The sequence below is a fragment of the Bombina bombina genome, chromosome 6 (genome assembly GCF_027579735.1).
Source record: "Bombina bombina isolate aBomBom1 chromosome 6, aBomBom1.pri, whole genome shotgun sequence".
Lineage (NCBI taxonomy): Eukaryota > Metazoa > Chordata > Amphibia > Anura > Bombinatoridae > Bombina > Bombina bombina.
Genome location: NC_069504.1, coordinates 19,997,370 through 20,014,519, shown reverse-complemented (window position 1 = coordinate 20,014,519; position 17,150 = coordinate 19,997,370). Strand labels below are relative to the sequence as shown.

At 43.8% G+C, this 17,150-nt stretch overlaps 1 protein-coding gene across 1 annotated transcript in view; it reads right to left on the bottom strand.

The window, feature by feature from the left end:
• Positions 1 to 17,150, bottom strand: part of SND1 (staphylococcal nuclease and tudor domain containing 1) — a gene marked incomplete in the record, with an annotated part of 1,252,242 nt that overhangs the window by 8,886 nt on the left and 1,226,206 nt on the right.

Genomic DNA, 17,150 nt, shown 5'->3' with positions numbered 1-17,150 from the left:
TATTTGCATAGGAGAAACCATATGATACCGTGGTGACTGTAGTTAAAGAAAATAAATTATCAGACCTGATTAAAAAACCAGGGCGGGCCGTGGACCGGACACACCGTTGGAGAAAGTAATTTATCAGGTAAACATAAATTCTGTTTTCTCCAACATAGGTGTGTCCGGTCCACGGCGTCATCCTTACTTGTGGGAACCAATACCAAAGCTTTAGGACACGGATGATGGGAGGGAGCAAATCAGGTCACCTAGATGGAAGGCACCACGGCTTGCAAAACCTTTCTCCCAAAAATAGCCTCAGAAGAAGCAAAAGTATCAAACTTGTAAAATTTGGTAAAAGTGTGCAGTGAAGACCAAGTCGCTGCCCTACATATCTGATCAACAGAAGCCTCGTTCTTGAAGGCCCATGTGGAAGCCACAGCCCTAGTGGAATGAGCTGTGATTCTTTCGGGAGGCTGCCGTCCGGCAGTCTCGTAAGCCAATCTGATGATGCTTTTAATCCAAAAAGAGAGAGAGGTAGAAGTTGCTTTTTGACCTCTCCTTTTACCGGAATAAACAACAAACAAGGAAGATGTTTGTCTAAAATCCTTTGTAGCATCTAAATAGAATTTTAGAGCGCGAACAACATCCAAATTGTGCAACAAACGTTCCTTCTTCGAAACTGGTTTCGGACACAGAGAAGGTACGATAATCTCCTGGTTAATGTTTTTGTTAGAAACAACTTTTGGAAGAAAACCAGGTTTAGTACGTAACACCACCTTATCTGCATGGAACACCAGATAAGGAGGAGAACACTGCAGAGCAGATAATTCTGAAACTCTTCTAGCAGAAGAAATTGCAACCAAAAACAAAACTTTCCAAGATAATAACTTAATATCAACGGAATGTAAGGGTTCAAACGGAACCCCCTGAAGAACTGAAAGAACTAAGTTGAGACTCCAAGGAGGAGTCAAAGGTTTGTAAACAGGCTTGATTCTAACCAGAGCCTGAACAAAGGCTTGAACATCTGGCACAGCTGCCAGCTTTTTGTGAAGTAACACAGACAAGGCAGAAATCTGTCCCTTCAGGGAACTTGCAGATAATCCTTTTTCCAATCCTTCTTGAAGGAAGGATAGAATCTTAGGAATCTTAACCTTGTCCCAAGGGAATCCTTTAGATTCACACCAACAGATATATTTTTTCCAAATTTTGTGGTAAATCTTTCTAGTTACAGGCTTTCTGGCCTGAACAAGAGTATCGATAACAGAATCTGAGAACCCTCGCTTCGATAAGATCAAGCGTTCAATCTCCAAGCAGTCAGCTGGAGTGAGACCAGATTCGGATGTTCGAACGGACCTTGAACAAGAAGGTCTCGTCTCAAAGGTAGCTTCCATGGTGGAGCCGATGACATATTCACCAGATCTGCATACCAAGTCCTGCGTGGCCACGCAGGAGCTATCAAGATCACCGACGCCCTTTCCTGATTGATCCTGGCTACCAGCCTGGGGATGAGAGGAAACGGCGGGAATACATAAGCTAGTTTGAAGGTCCAAGGTGCTACTAGTGCATCCACTAGAGCCGCCTTGGGATCCCTGGATCTGGACCCGTAGCAAGGAACTTTGAAGTTCTGACGAGAGGCCATCAGATCCATGTCTGGAATGCCCCACAGTTGAGTGACTTGGGCAAAGATTTCCGGATGGAGTTCCCACTCCCCCGGATGCAATGTCTGACGACTCAGAAAATCCGCTTCCCAATTTTCCACTCCTGGGATGTGGATAGCAGACAGGTGGCAGGAGTGAGACTCCGCCCATAGAATGATTTTGGTCACTTCTTCCATCGCCAGGGAACTCCTTGTTCCCCCCTGATGGTTGATGTACGCAACAGTTGTCATGTTGTCTGATTGAAACCGTATGAACTTGGCCCTCGCTAGCTGAGGCCAAGCCTTGAGAGCATTGAATATCGCTCTCAGTTCCAGAATATTTATCGGTAGAAGAGATTCTTCCCGAGACCAAAGACCCTGAGCTTTCAGGGATCCCCAGACCGCGCCCCAGCCCATCAGACTGGCGTCGGTCGTGACAATGACCCACTCTGGTCTGCGGAAGGTCATCCCTTGTGACAGGTTGTCCAGGGACAGCCACCAACGGAGTGAGTCTCTGGTCCTCTGATTTACTTGTATCCTCGGAGACAAGTTTGTATAGTCCCCATTCCACTGACTGAGCATGCACAGTTGTAATGGTCTTAGATGAATGCGCGCAAAAGGAACTATGTCCATTGCCGCTACCATCAAACCTATCACTTCCATGCACTGCGCTATGGAAGGAAGAGGAACGGAATGAAGTATCCGACAAGAGTCTAGAAGTTTTGTTTTTCTGGCCTCTGTCAGAAAAATCCTCATTTCTAAGGAGTCTATTATTGTTCCCAAGAAGGGAACCCTTGTTGATGGAGATAGAGAACTCTTTTCCACGTTCACTTTCCATCCGTGAGATCTGAGAAAGGCCAGGACGATGTCCGTGTGAGCCTTTGCTTGAGGAAGGGACGACGCTTGAATCAGAATGTCGTCCAAGTAAGGTACTACAGCAATGCCCCTTGGTCTTAGCACAGCTAGAAGGGACCCTAGTACCTTTGTGAAAATCCTTGGAGCAGTGGCTAATCCGAAAGGAAGCGCCACGAACTGGTAATGCTTGTCCAGGAATGCGAACCTTAGGAACCGATGATGTTCCTTGTGGATAGGAATATGTAGATACGCATCCTTTAAATCCACCGTGGTCATGAATTGACCTTCCTGGATGGAAGGAAGAATTGTTCGAATGGTTTCCATTTTGAACGATGGAACCTTGAGAAACTTGTTTAAGATCTTGAGATCTAAGATTGGTCTGAACGTTCCCTCTTTTTTGGGAACTATGAACAGATTGGAGTAGAACCCCATCCCTTGTTCTCCTAATGGAACAGGATGAATCACTCCCATTTTTAACAGGTCTTCTACACAACGTAAGAATGCCTGTCTTTTTATGTGGTCTGAAGACAACTGAGACTTGTGGAACCTCCCCCTTGGGGGAAGCCCCTTGAATTCCAGAAGATAACCTTGGGAGACTATTTCTAGCGCCCAAGGATCCAGAACATCTCTTGCCCAAGCCTGAGCGAAGAGAGAGAGTCTGCCCCCCACCAGATCCGGTCCCGGATCGGGGGCCAACATTTCATGCTGTCTTGGTAGCAGTGGCAGGTTTCTTGGCCTGCTTTCCCTTGTTCCAGCCTTGCATTGGTCTCCAAGCTGGCATGGCTTGAGAAGTATTACCCTCTTGCTTAGAGGACGTAGCACTTTGGGCTGGTCCGTTTCTACGAAAGGGACGAAAATTAGGTTTATTTTTGGCCTTGAAAGGCCGATCCTGAGGAAGGGCGTGGCCCTTACCCCCAGTGATATCAGAGATAATCTCTTTCAAGTCAGGGCCAAACAGCGTTTTCCCCTTGAAAGGAATGTTAAGTAGCTTGTTCTTGGAAGACGCATCAGCTGACCAAGATTTCAACCAAAGCGCTCTGCGCGCCACAATAGCAAACCCAGAATTCTTAGCCGCTAACCTAGCCAATTGCAAAGTGGCGTCTAGGGTGAAAGAATTAGCCAATTTGAGAGCATTGATTCTGTCCGCCATCTCCGTGGAGATGTTGCCTGTACAACGGCAAAGAGAATGACTGGGGTAGGCGGAGCCTAGGAGGGATCATGTGACCAGCTTTGCTGGGCTCTTTGCCATTTCCTGTTGGGGAAGAGAATATCCCACAAGTAAGGATGACGCCGTGGACCGGACACACCTATGTTGGAGAAATGTGTTTATATAAGACGATTGCATTTCTATAAATAAGTAAAGAGATTTCAGTATCGAGCTGCTCAAGCACAGGTTTTGGCTAGAGCGACCAAAGCATTAGGTAAATATGAGGTATTTTTTATCCTCTATCTAACAGTGTATCACAGAGAGGGACAGACTAAATTAAGGCGTCACAGAAAGTATAATAACTGTAACTGTTCCCAGTAGCAGATGCAAATACTCAATGTCCGGAATTCTCCGACCGCTAGAGAGGATCTTGATCTGTCGCACTTTTTGGGTTGTTGGAAACAAGGTGAACGTGTATCTATACATATTGCAGAACCTACAGCACAGAGCATGAGGATATAACCACAGCAATAGTGTCTGCACAATAATTGCTTTGCTGCAACATCACCCAATGCCAAGTACACATTTGTCATCTGATTGGAAGCAGATGAAATATTTAACAAGATTCAAAGAAAGAGCAACAGCATCAGCAAGTTGTGGTGAGATTTGCTTTTCACGGACACTTATGGATACAAAGCTACATTTGAGTTATAAGCAAAGACCTCCTGACTGACCTTAGTACATTTAGCCCAGAGGGATACAATGGAATACTTCACATATATTAAGGATTTAATAACACTCAGTAGGGAACAATGGAAAATGAGGATAAGAGGTTACAAGTTGAGGAGGGAAGCAGGTTTAGGAGTAATTACTTAATGAGTAGTAGATATGTGGAGTGACCTCCCTGTTAAGACACAAAAACAGGTTAACTAGCAGACGGAACTCGTGGTCTTGCACCGCTATCATGTCTAGTCTAGGCTACAAGCCTCAGTGCAGTTATATGTGCCATGCATGACTGGTCGTATATTTGTAACACCACAGCTCACAGGAATGTGGGCTAAATGAATTAAAAAGGAAGATTTGGATGGAGACAAAAACATAAAACGTGAATAAAATCTTGTTAGATACCAATAATCTTGTCATTAACACAATCCGCTAACTACACACCAGCTGTCAGGCACACAGGAAGCTTGCCCTAACTTTGTGGAACATTTAAGGGATACAGAACAATGTGTGCACGGATCGCCAGTACTGATCCAAAGAGCTTGCTCTTTACTTCACAAGAGATTATAAAACCGCCTTTCTGAAGGTCACAGGGGGGCATACACTGCTCTTGTGCACAAGCGTTGACATACACAAATCCTGTACAACTGTGCAGACTTCACCTCATCCACATATGCTTAAATAGAGAAAGCAGGTTCCAGCGTGAGAGCTGAGTAAAAGCCCTGGGGATATAATAGCACACTGCTAATTAATGCATTGATGTATGCCGTCTAAAGTCAATATACTAAACAGCCATAATTAGTAAATAGAAATTTCATGTTCTTTTTAAGAGACATTTAAATCTGAAAGATTTCATACACAAAATGAGAAACTCTAAACATGTGTCGCTTATCAGACTGTCAGCTGGCGTTTAATGAGATCGATCAAAGGAGCAGCAGGGGGAAGGGAATGCATACAGTACCAGGCTGAAGGCTCAGCAAGGGTTAATGGAACTCAGAATTAACTGCTTGCTGTCAGTGAGAAGGCCACTGTTACTCCGAGGACTGATTAGAACATTGCTAAGATGTAGAATGTCATGTACAGTGCATACGGAGAACAAACATACACTACAGAGATGAGGCAGTCGCATGACACTGCAGAGATGAGGCAGTCGCATGACACTGCAGAGATGAGGCAGTCGCATGACACTGCAGAGATGAGGCAGTCGCATGACACTGCAGAGATGAGGCAGTCGCATGACACTGCAGAGATGAGGCAGTCGCATGACACTGCAGAGATGAGGCAGTCGCATGACACTGCAGAGATGAGGCAGTCGCATGACACTGCAGAGATGAGGCAGTCGCATGACACTGCAGAGATGAGGCAGTCGCATGACACTGCAGAGATGAGGCAGTCGCATGACACTGCAGAGATGAGGCAGTCGCATGACACTAGGGATGAGGCAGTCGCATGACACTAGGGATGAGGCAGTCGCATGACACTAGGGATGAGGCAGTCGCATGACACTAGGGATGAGGCAGTCGCATGACACTGCAGGCAGAGGGATGAGGCAGTCGCATGACACTGCAGGCAGAGGGATGAGGCAGTCGCATGACACTGCAGGCAGAGGGATGAGGCAGTCGCATGACACTATAGGGATGAGGCAGTCGCATGACACTGCAGGCAGAGGGATGAGGCAGTCGCATGACACTGCAGGCAGAGGGATGAGGCAGTCGCATGACACTGCAGGCAGAGGGATGAGGCAGTCGCATGACACTGCAGGCAGAGGGATGAGGCAGTCGCATGACACTGCAGGCAGAGGGATGAGGCAGTCGCATGACACTGCAGGCAGAGGGATGAGGCAGTCGCATGACACTGCAGGCAGAGGGATGAGGCAGTCGCATGACACTGCAGGCAGAGGGATGAGGCAGTCGCATGACACTGCAGGCAGAGGGATGAGGCAGTCGCATGACACTGCAGGCAGAGGGATGAGGCAGTCGCATGACACTGCAGGCAGAGGGATGAGGCAGTCGCATGACACTGCAGGCCGAGGGATGAGGCAGTCGCATGACACTGCAGGCAGAGGGATGAGGCAGTCGCATGACACTGCAGGCAGAGGGATGAGGCAGTCGCATGACACTTCAGGCAGAGGGATGAGGCAGTCGCATGACACTTCAGGCAGAGGGATGAGGCAGCCGCATGACACTTCAGGCAGAGGGATGAGTCAGCCGCATAACACTAGAGGCACAAGGCAGTCGCATGACACTAGAGGCACAAGGATGAGGCAGCCGCATGACACTAGAGGCACAAGGATGAGGCAGTCGCATGAAACTAGAGGCACAAGGATGAGGCAGCCGCATGACACTAGAGGCACAAGGATGAGGCAGCCGCATGACACTAGAGGCACAAGGATGAGGCAGCCGCATGACACTAGAGGCACAAGGATGAGGCAGCCGCATGACACTAGAGGCACAAGGATGAGGCAGCCGCATGACACTAGAGGCACAAGGATTAGGCAGCCGCATGACACTAGAGGCACAAGGATGAGGCAGCCGCATGACACTAGAGGCACAAGGATGAGGCAGCCGCATGACACTAGAGGCACAAGGATGAGGCAGTTGCATGACACTAGAGGCACAAGGATGAGGCAGTCACATGACACTAGAGGCACAAGGATAAGGCAGGGACATTTGGGGTGGTTATGTTGAGTAGGTAAAGCTGGGTCCCATGCTGGCTTACTGCACAATATGGGCAGAAACATTTCAGCTCTATACATGATTTGTACAGGGATCTATAAACTGCCAGTTTCCTGAGATGAAAGCTCAGAAGATTATTTCAGATGCTTTAGAAGGTAGGGAAGTAATGAAGCAACACAACAAGAAAAGCCAGCAAGATACAGAGCGGAAAGGAAGTCGCACAAAGAGAGAACAACTTTCTTCCCTCTAAAGACCTCAACTAGAATATCGGGCACAATTCTGCAGCCGGAGTGACCAGGTCCTACAATTAATGTAAACAGCATGAGCAAGCTAGAGCATGGTCCAGATCACAAAATGTACAAGGGAGCTCTATTCAGCCTTATGGGATGAGCCCTAGAGGGTGGCTTTAATAAACTTCACTAAAGGGACACTAAACCCAAATATTTTATTATTTTGTCATTCAGATGGAGCAGCACTTTTAAGCAACTTTCTAATTTACTCCTATTATACACTTGTCTTCATTCTCTTTGTATCTTTATTTGAAAAGCAAGGAAGTTTAGATGCCGGCCCATTTTTGGTGAACAACCTGGGTTGCTCTTGCCGATTGGTGGATAAATTCACCCACCAATAAACAAGTGCTGTCCAGCTTAGATTCCTTCTTTTTTAAATAAAGATAGCAAGAGAAAAATTGATAATAGGAGTAAATTAGAAAGTTGCTTAAAATTGCTGCTCTATCTGAATCACAAAATATTTTTTTTTGGATTCAGTGTCCCTTTAAATCCAGGATTAAATAATTTGTCACAAAAACAGACACCAGAACAAGGGGAATGGTTATTAGGTTCATGAGTAATTTGTGTGAATACTTCTTCACTAAGACTGGTTGATTCATGGAAAAGACTTACAGTAGAGGTGGTAAGGATACAAACTAGAAAGGAATTCACCTAAGGCTAATCTAAGAATTAAAGGGACATTATACACTCATTTTTTATTTGCATAAATGTTTTGTAGATGATCTATTTATATAGCCCATAAAAAAATAAAAAAAGGAAATTTATGCTTACCTGCTAAATTAATTTCTTTAACAATGTCCCGAGTCCACGGGTTTCATCCTTAACTTGTGGGATATAATCCTCCTGCTAACAGGAAGTGGCAAAGAGCACCACAGCAGAGCTGCTATATAGCTCCTCCCTTAACTCCTCCCCCCAGTTATTCGACCGAAGGTATAGGAAGAGAAAGGGAAAGAACTAACAAGGTGCAGAGGTGACTAAAGTTTATAAAAAATAAATCCTGTCTCAAAATGACAGGGTGGGCCGTGGACTCGGTATATCGTAAAATAAATTTATCAGGTAAGCATAAATTTCCTTTTCTTTTACAAGATATAGTCCACGGGTTTCATCCTTTACTTGTGGAATACCAATATCAAAGCTTTAGGACACGGATGAAAGGGAGGGACAAGACAGGAACCTAAACAGAAGGCACCACTGCTTGAAGAACTTTTCTACCAAAAATAGCCTCAGAAGAAGCAAAAGTATCAAATTTGTAAAATTTGTAAAAAGTATGAAGGGAGGACCCAGTCGCAGCCTTACAAATCTGTTCAACAGAAGCATCGTTTTTAAAAAAAACCCAAGTGGAAGCCACAGCTCTAGTAGAATGAGCCGTAATCTTTTCAGGGGACTGCTGTCCAGCAATCTCATATGCCAGACGGATGATGCTTCTCAGCCAAAAAGAGAGAGAGGTAGCCGTAGCTTTTTGACCCCTACACTTCCCAGAATAAACAACAAACAGGGAAAATGTTTGACGAAAATCCTTGGTCGCTTGTAAATAAAATTTTAAAGAGCAAACCACATCCAAATTATGTAACAAACGTTCCTTCTTAGAGGAAGGATTAAGACACAAGGAAGGAACCACAATTTCCTGATTAATATTCTTATTTGAAACAACCTTAGGAAGGAATCCAGGTTTAGTACGCAAAACCACCTTACCAGAATGGAATATAAGATAAGGGGAATCACAATTTTTCTAGTAACCGTCTTAGGAGCCTGAATCAGAGTATCAATGACCGGCTCAGAGAAACCCCGCTTAGATAAAATCAAGCGTTCAATCTCCAAGCAGTCAGCTGCAGAGAAGTTAGATTTGGATGTTGGAAAGGACCTTGAATGAGAAGGTCCTTTCTCAATGGCAGTCTCCACGGTGACAGAGACATGTCCACTATATCTGCATACCAGGTCCTGCGTGGCCACGCAGGCGCTATTAAAATTACCGAAGCACTCTCCTGTTTGATTCTGGCAATCACATGAGGAAGGAGAAGAAAAAGGTGGAAACTCCTAAGCCAGGTTGAACGACCAAGGTACTGCTAGAGCATCTATCAGTACAGCCTGGGGATCCCTTGACCTGGACCCGTAACATGGAAGTTTGGCATTCTGTCAAGATGCCATCAGATCCAATTCCGGTGTGCCCCATTGATGAATCAAGGTTGCAAACACCTCCGGATGGAGTTTCCACTCCCCCGGATGAAAAGTCTGACTACTTAGAAAATCCGCTTCCCAGTTTTCTACTCCTGGGATAGAGATCGCAGACATATGGCAAGAGTGAACCTCCGCCCATCGAAATTATCTTTGATACTTCTATAATCGCTAGATAACTCCTTGTTCCCCCCTGATGATTGATATATGCCACAGTCGTGATATTGTCCGACTGGAATCTTATGAATTTGGCCGAAGCCAACTGAGGCCACGCCAGCAGCGCGTTGAATATCGCTCTCAGTTCCAGAATATTGATTGGCAATTGAGACTCCACCTGAGTCCACACACCCTGAGCCTTCATGGAATTCCAGACTGCACCCCAGCCCAGGAGACTGGCGTCCGTCGTTACCATTACCCAAGATGGCCTCGGAAGCACATCCCTTGGGACAGATTGTCCTGTGACAACCACCACCGAAGAGAGTCTCTGGTCTCTTGGTCCAGATTTATCTGAGGAGATAAATTCACATAATCCCCATTCCACTGACTGAGCATGCACAGTTGTAGTGGTTTGAGATGAAAGCGAGCAAACGGGATTATATCCATTGCTGCTAACATTAGTTCAATGACTTCCATACACTGAGCCACTGATGGCCGATGAATGAACTGCAGAGCTCGGCAAGTATTTAGAATCTTTGATTTTCTGACTTCTGTCAGAAATATTTTCATGTTTACCGAGTCTATAAGAGTTCCCAGGAATGGAACTCTTGTCTGTGGAACTAGTGAACTTTTGTCTACATTCACTTCCAACCGTGAGTTCTTAGAAATGACAACACAATGTCCATGTGAGATTTGGACAGCTGATAGGTTGACGCCTGGATCAAGATATTGTCCAGATAGGGCGCCACCGCTATACCTTGCGGCCTGAGAACCGCTAGAAGGGACCCTAAAACATTTGTGAAGATCCTGGGAGCCGTGGCCAACCAGAAGGGAAGAGCCACAAACTGATAATGTTTGTCCTGAAAGGCAAATCTTAGGAATTGATGATGATCCTTGTGGATAGGAATGTGATAGGTACACATCCTTCAGGTCCACAGTGGTCATATATTGACCCTCCTGGATCATTGGCAAAATTGTTTAGACATTTGAGAGCTAAAATTGGTCTGAAAGTTCCCTCTTTTTTTGGGAACCACAATAGATTTGAGTAGAACCCCTGCCCCTGTTCCAGTTCTGGAACTGGGCAAATTACACCCATTGTGTAAAGGTCTTTTGAACAGCGTAAGAAATGCCTCTCTTTCTGTCTGGTCTACAGACAGACGTGAAAGATGAAATCTCCCCCTTGGGAGGAAATCATTAAATTCCAGCTGGTACCCCTAGGTCACAATTTCCAATGCCCAGGGATCCTGTACATCCCTTGCCCAAGCCTGAGCAAAGAACGAGAGTCTGCCCCCTACTAGATCCGGTCCCGGATCGGGGGCTGCCCCTTAATGCTGTCTTGGTAGCAGCAGCAGGCTTCTTGGCTTGTTACCTTTATTCAGGCCTGGTTAGGTCTCCAGACCGACATGGATTGAGCAAAGTTCCCTTCTTGCTTAGTGGAGGAAAAGGAAGCAGAGGATACTCCTTTTCGAAATTGTAAAGAAGTATCCTCTGCATTTTAAAGAACGAAAATCATTTTGTTTACCCCGCATCTTGAGGGACTTGTCCTGAGGTAGGGCGTGCCCCTTAACTCCAGTAATGTCAGAGATTATTTCCTTCAGCTCAGGCCCGAATAGGGTCTTATCTTTGAAGGGAATAGTTAAAAACTTACGATACGATACGTCAGCAGACCACGACTTTAGTCATAACGCTCTGAGCGCCAGAATGGCATGCATTTTTCACTGCTAATTTTGCAATTTGAAAAGCAGCATCAGTAATAAATGAATTGGATAATTTAAGAGCCTTTATTCTGTCCAAAATGTCCTCTAAAGGTGTCTCTACCTTCAGAGACTCTTCCAGGGCATCAAACCAAAAGGCAGCTGCAGTAGTTACTGGAACAATGCAGGCTGTAGTCTGTAAGAGAAAACCCTGGTGAACAAATAGTTTCTTTAGAAGACCCTCTAATTTTTTTATCCATAGGGTCTGTAAAAGCACAACTGTCTTCAATGGGCGCTTAGCTAGAATAGATATAGCTCCCTCCACCTTAGAGACGAATTACCAGGAGTCCCGTATGGTGTCACATATAGGAAACATTTTCTTAAAGTTAGGAGGGGGAGAAAAACGTGTATACCTGGTCTATCCCATTCCCTCTTAATTTCCGAAATTCTCTTAGGAACCGGAAAACATCCGTGTAAGTAGGTACTTCTAAATATTTGTCCATTTTACACAATTTTTCTGGGGGAATTGTGATAGGGTCACAATCATCCAGAGTCGCCAAAACTTCCCTGAGCAACAGGCGGAGGTCTTCCACTTTATATTTAAAGGACGTGACGTCCAAATCTGTCTGAGGTAATACATTTCCTGACTCTGAAAGCTCTCCCTCAGATATAAAATCCCTAACCCCCAAATCAGAGCATTGTGAGGGTGCATCGGAAATAGCCACTAAGGCATCAGAGGGTTCAGTATTTACATTAATACCTGACCTACTGCGTTTACCCTGCAAACCTGGCAGTGCAGATAGTACCTCTGTAAGGGTAGTAGACATCACTGCAGCCATATCTTGCAAAGTAAAAGAAGTAGACTCACTAGAAGTACTTGGCGTTGCTTGAGTGGGCGTTAAAGGTTGAGACACTTGGGGAGAATTAGATGGCGTATCCCGATTCTCTTCAGACTGAGAATCATCCTTGGACACACTTTCATTACATAAAATATGTTCTTTACAGTGTAAGGCCCTTTCAGTACAAGAAGGGCACAATGTAAGAGGGGGTTCCACAATGGCTTCTAAACACATAGAACATTGAACTTCCTCAGAGTCAGTGTTGAACAGGCTATGTAAACACCACTCTATTTAGTGAGATAACACAATTTTTGAAAAAACGGTACTGCGCCTTTAAGAAAATAAAAAGCGCACAATTTTGCAAAACAGCTCAAAAGTGTTCACATATGTCCAATTTTAAGATAAACCTGCCCTATAATGCAGTCAGATGTTTCACCCCACCGTAAAGAGCAATTAACCCTCTGAGTTATCAATAAAAACAATAACAACTTTTATTAGAAAAACTTTATAATCCCCAGCACCACGCCACAGCTCTGTTGTGGCGCCTTCTTGCCCCCAGGGATCTTTATCAAGCCTCAAAATCACTCCGGAACACCAGGAGTCAGTTTGGGCCCAACCGGAGCTGAAAATTACAGTTTGTATGTGAAGAATCTGCGCCATTGAGGCGCGAAATTAGGCCCCGCCCATCCTCTCCGGAATAAGCTGAACCTAAACAACCGCAGTAAAGCGGTCAAACATAAGCCATGTGGGTATAAAAAAATAAAGTACTAGCCATGTGGATCCTCTTTAGAGGAAAAGTATAACAACCAGCCACCCATTTTAGATTGATAATAAAATCGTTAGGCTGCCCCAGTGTCTTACCATAACATATAAAGTTGCATTAGTCGTGAAAACAAAATAATGCCCAGGATTACAGTAATACCCTATTTTCCACAGAATTACTGCTTACCCCTTCCCTCTATGGGAACTATGTCAGCCAGTTCTGATATATCACAGTCTCCTCAGAAATAAATGACTGAACATACCTCAATGCTGCTTGTAGCATGAAACCTGTTCCTCACACTGAAGATTTCTCTAGCATTCCTCAGCACACTGTGGGAACCAACATGGATCTTAGTTACGTCTGCTAAAATCATCAATCTCAAGGCAGCAATCTTCTTCCAATGCTGCCTGAGAGAAATAGTACTCACCGGTACCATTTAAAAATAAACTCTTGATTGAAGAAATTAAAACTCATTTTATCACCACTATCACTTTACCCTTCCTATTACTACCATAGGCAAAGAGAATGACTGGGGGGAGGAGTTAAGGAAGGAGCTATATAGCAGCTCTGCTGTGGTGCTCTTTGCCACTTCCTGTTAGCAGGAGGATTATATCCCACAAGTAAAGGATGAAACCCGTGGACTCGGTATATCTTGTAAAAGAAATGTAGTTTTGCTTATTTTTAAATAACATTGCTCTGATTTTCAGACTCCTAACCAAGCCCCAAAGTTTTATGAGAATGCCGTCATATACCTTCTCCAGCTTGCTCCTGTTTGTGTAAAGGGTCTGTTCATAAGCAAAAGAAGGGGAGGGGTGGAGCGTCTTATTTCTCACTTGCAGTGGGCTTTCCAGCTACCTTTTCAACAGAGCTAAACAGAGCTTTTAAGTAAGTTTCTTAACAGTTTTATACTGGATTTTTTTTTATCAGTATCTGTGCATCTTATTCTTTATAGTAGTGTCTATTGCATGCAGTTATATGAAAATGAGTGTATACTTTCCCTTTAAGCTAATCTCTATTATGGGCAGACATTATAGCCCTTCTAGGGGCAGCACAAACTAATTGGACATATTTAATTCTAGTTCAGAAATGGCCATTTCAGGACAGTAGCTAACAACTTTCCAACACATTTTATGATTCAGGGGGAAACATTCTGTGCCCCCCTTACAAAATCAGTGATATATAATGCAGTATTTGTAACTTAGCTTCTCTGGCAGGGAGGTGGTTAAAATAGGCTGGATACTGACGAGCGAAGCCACAGCATGTGTCAGAGAATGAGCGACCGTGTGTGGCAGGAAACACTGTCATTATAAATGGTTTGATCTCTTGCACTGACTGCACAGGGTAATGGGAGGGGAGCCGGCTTATCTCAGTCGCCAGCAACATTACACTTATGATAACTCTTCTTACACTGTGTATAGGAGACTGCCTGTAAAGTTACGGAAATAATTATACGCAGGACCCAAATGGCCTGAATATATACAGTGGCATATACAGTGCTGGAATATATACAGCAGCATGTACAGTGCTTACAGGGCTGGAATATATACAGCAGCATGTACAGTGCTTACAGGGCTGGAATATTTACAGCAGCATGTACAGTGCTTACAGGGCTGGAATATATACAGCAGCACATACAGCGCTCACAGGGCTGGAATATATACAGCAGCACATACAGCGCTCACATGGCTGGAATATATACAGCAGCATGTACAGTGCTCACAGGGCTGGAATATATACAGCAGCATGTATAGTGCTTACAGGGCTGGAATATATACAGCAGCATGTATAGTGCTTACAGGGCTGGAATATATACAGCAGCATGTACAGTGCTTACAGGGCTGGAATATATACAGCAGCATGTATAGTGCTTACAGGGCTGGAATATATACAGCAGCATGTATAGTGCTTACAGGGCTGGAATATATACAGCAGCATGTTCAGTGCTTACAGGGCTGGAATATATACAGCAGCATGTACAGCGCTTACAGGGCTGGAATATATACAGCAGCATGTACAGTGCTTACAGGGCTGGAATATATACAGCAGCATGTATAGTGCTTATAGGGCTGGAATATATACAGCAGCATGTACAGTGCTTACAGGGCTGGAATATATACAGCAGCATATACAGCGCTCACAGGGCTGGAATATATACAGCAGCATGTACAGTGCTTACAGGGCTGGAATATATACAGCAGCATGTATAATGCTTACAGGGCTGGAATATATACAGCAGCATGTTCAGTGCTTACAGGGCTGGAATATATACAGCAGCATGTACAGTGCTCACAGGGCTGGAATATATACAGCAGCATGTTCAGTGCTCTCAGGGCTGGAATATATACAGCAGCACGTACAGCGCTCTCAGGGCTGTAATATATACAGGGGAATTATCGATGCCCACAGTTAAAAACAGCAGCATGTATAGTGCTTACAGGGCTGGAATATATACAGCAGCATGTTCAGTGCTCTCAGGGCTGGAATATATACAGCAGCATGTACAGTGCTCACAGGGCTGGAATATATACAGCAGCATGTATAGTGCTTACAGGGCTGGAATATATACAGCAGCATGTATAGTGCTTAGAGGGCTGGAATATATACAGCAGCATGTATAGTGCTTACAGGGCTGGAATATATACAGCAGCATGTATAGTGCTTACAGGGCTGGAATATATACAGCAGCATGTACAGTGCTTACAGGGCTGGCATATATACAGCAGCATGTACAGTGCTTACAGGGCTGGAATATATACAGCAGCATATACAGCGCTCACAGGGCTGGAATATATACAGCAGCATGTACAGTGCTTACAGGGCTGGAATATATACAGCAGCATGTATAGTGCTTACAGGGCTGGAATATATACAGCAGCATGTTCAGTGCTTACAGGGCTGGAATATATACAGCAGCATGTACAGCGCTCTCAGGGCTGGAATATATACAGCAGCATGTACAGTGCTTACAGGGCTGGAATATATACAGCAGCATGTATAGTGCTTACAGGGCTGGAATATATACAGCAGCATGTTCAGTGCTTACAGGGCTGGAATATATACAGCAGCATGTACAGCGCTCTCAGGGCTGGAATATATACAGCAGCATGTACAGTGCTTACAGGGCTGGAATATATACAGCAGCATGTATAGTGCTTACAGGGCTGGAATATATACAGCAGCATGTTCAGTGCTTACAGGGCTGGAATATATACAGCAGCATGTACAGCACTCTCAGGGCTGGAATATATACAGCAGCATGTACAGTGCTCACAGGGCTGGAATATATACAGCAGCATGTTCAGTGCTCTCAGGGCTGGAATATATACAGCAGCACGTACAGCGCTCTCAGGGCTGTAATATATACAGGGGAATTATCGATGCCCACAGTTAAAAACAGACAAATATTATAGTGTGTGCTGTGAAGCTGTCAGTGAACACGTGTTTGTGTGCAAGTAGTTGTCAGTGTCACCAACAAGGAGTCAAACGTACAAATCAGTCAGTGTGTTTAAAGCTATGTGTGTAAGCATTAATACATGAGTGTGTCCCCTCGCGCCACTGGACACAAGCTTATAGGAAGGTGTACTTAGTTTAAAATTCTTGTAATATTTTTTTATTTCCTGTAATTTAGTGTTTGTTTTTTTTGTAATTTAGTTTAGTTTATTTAATTGTAGGTATTGGTAGCTAATTTATTTAATTCATTTAATGATAGTGTAGTGTAAGGTTTAATTGTAACTTAGGTTAGGATTTTTTTTACAGGTAATTTTGTATTTCTTTTAGCTAGGTAGTTATTAAATAGTTAATAACTATTTAATAACTATTCTAACTAGCTAAAATAAATACAAAGTTACCTGTAAAATAAAAATAAATCCTAAGATAGCTACAATGTAATTATTAATTACATTGTAGCTATCTTAGGGTTTATTTTACAGGTAAGTATTTAGCTTTAAATAGGAATAATTTATTTAATGATAGTGTAGTGTTAGGTGTAATTGTAACTTAGGTTAGGTTTTATTTTACAGGTAAATTTCTCTTTATTTTAGCTATGTAGCTATTAAATAGTTAATAACTATTTAATAGTTATTGTACATGGTTAAAATAAATACAAAGTTACCTGTAAAATAAATATAAATCCTAAAATAGCTATAATATAATTATTATTAATATTGTAGCTATATTAGGGTTTATTTTACAAGTAAGTATTTAGTTTTAAATAGGATT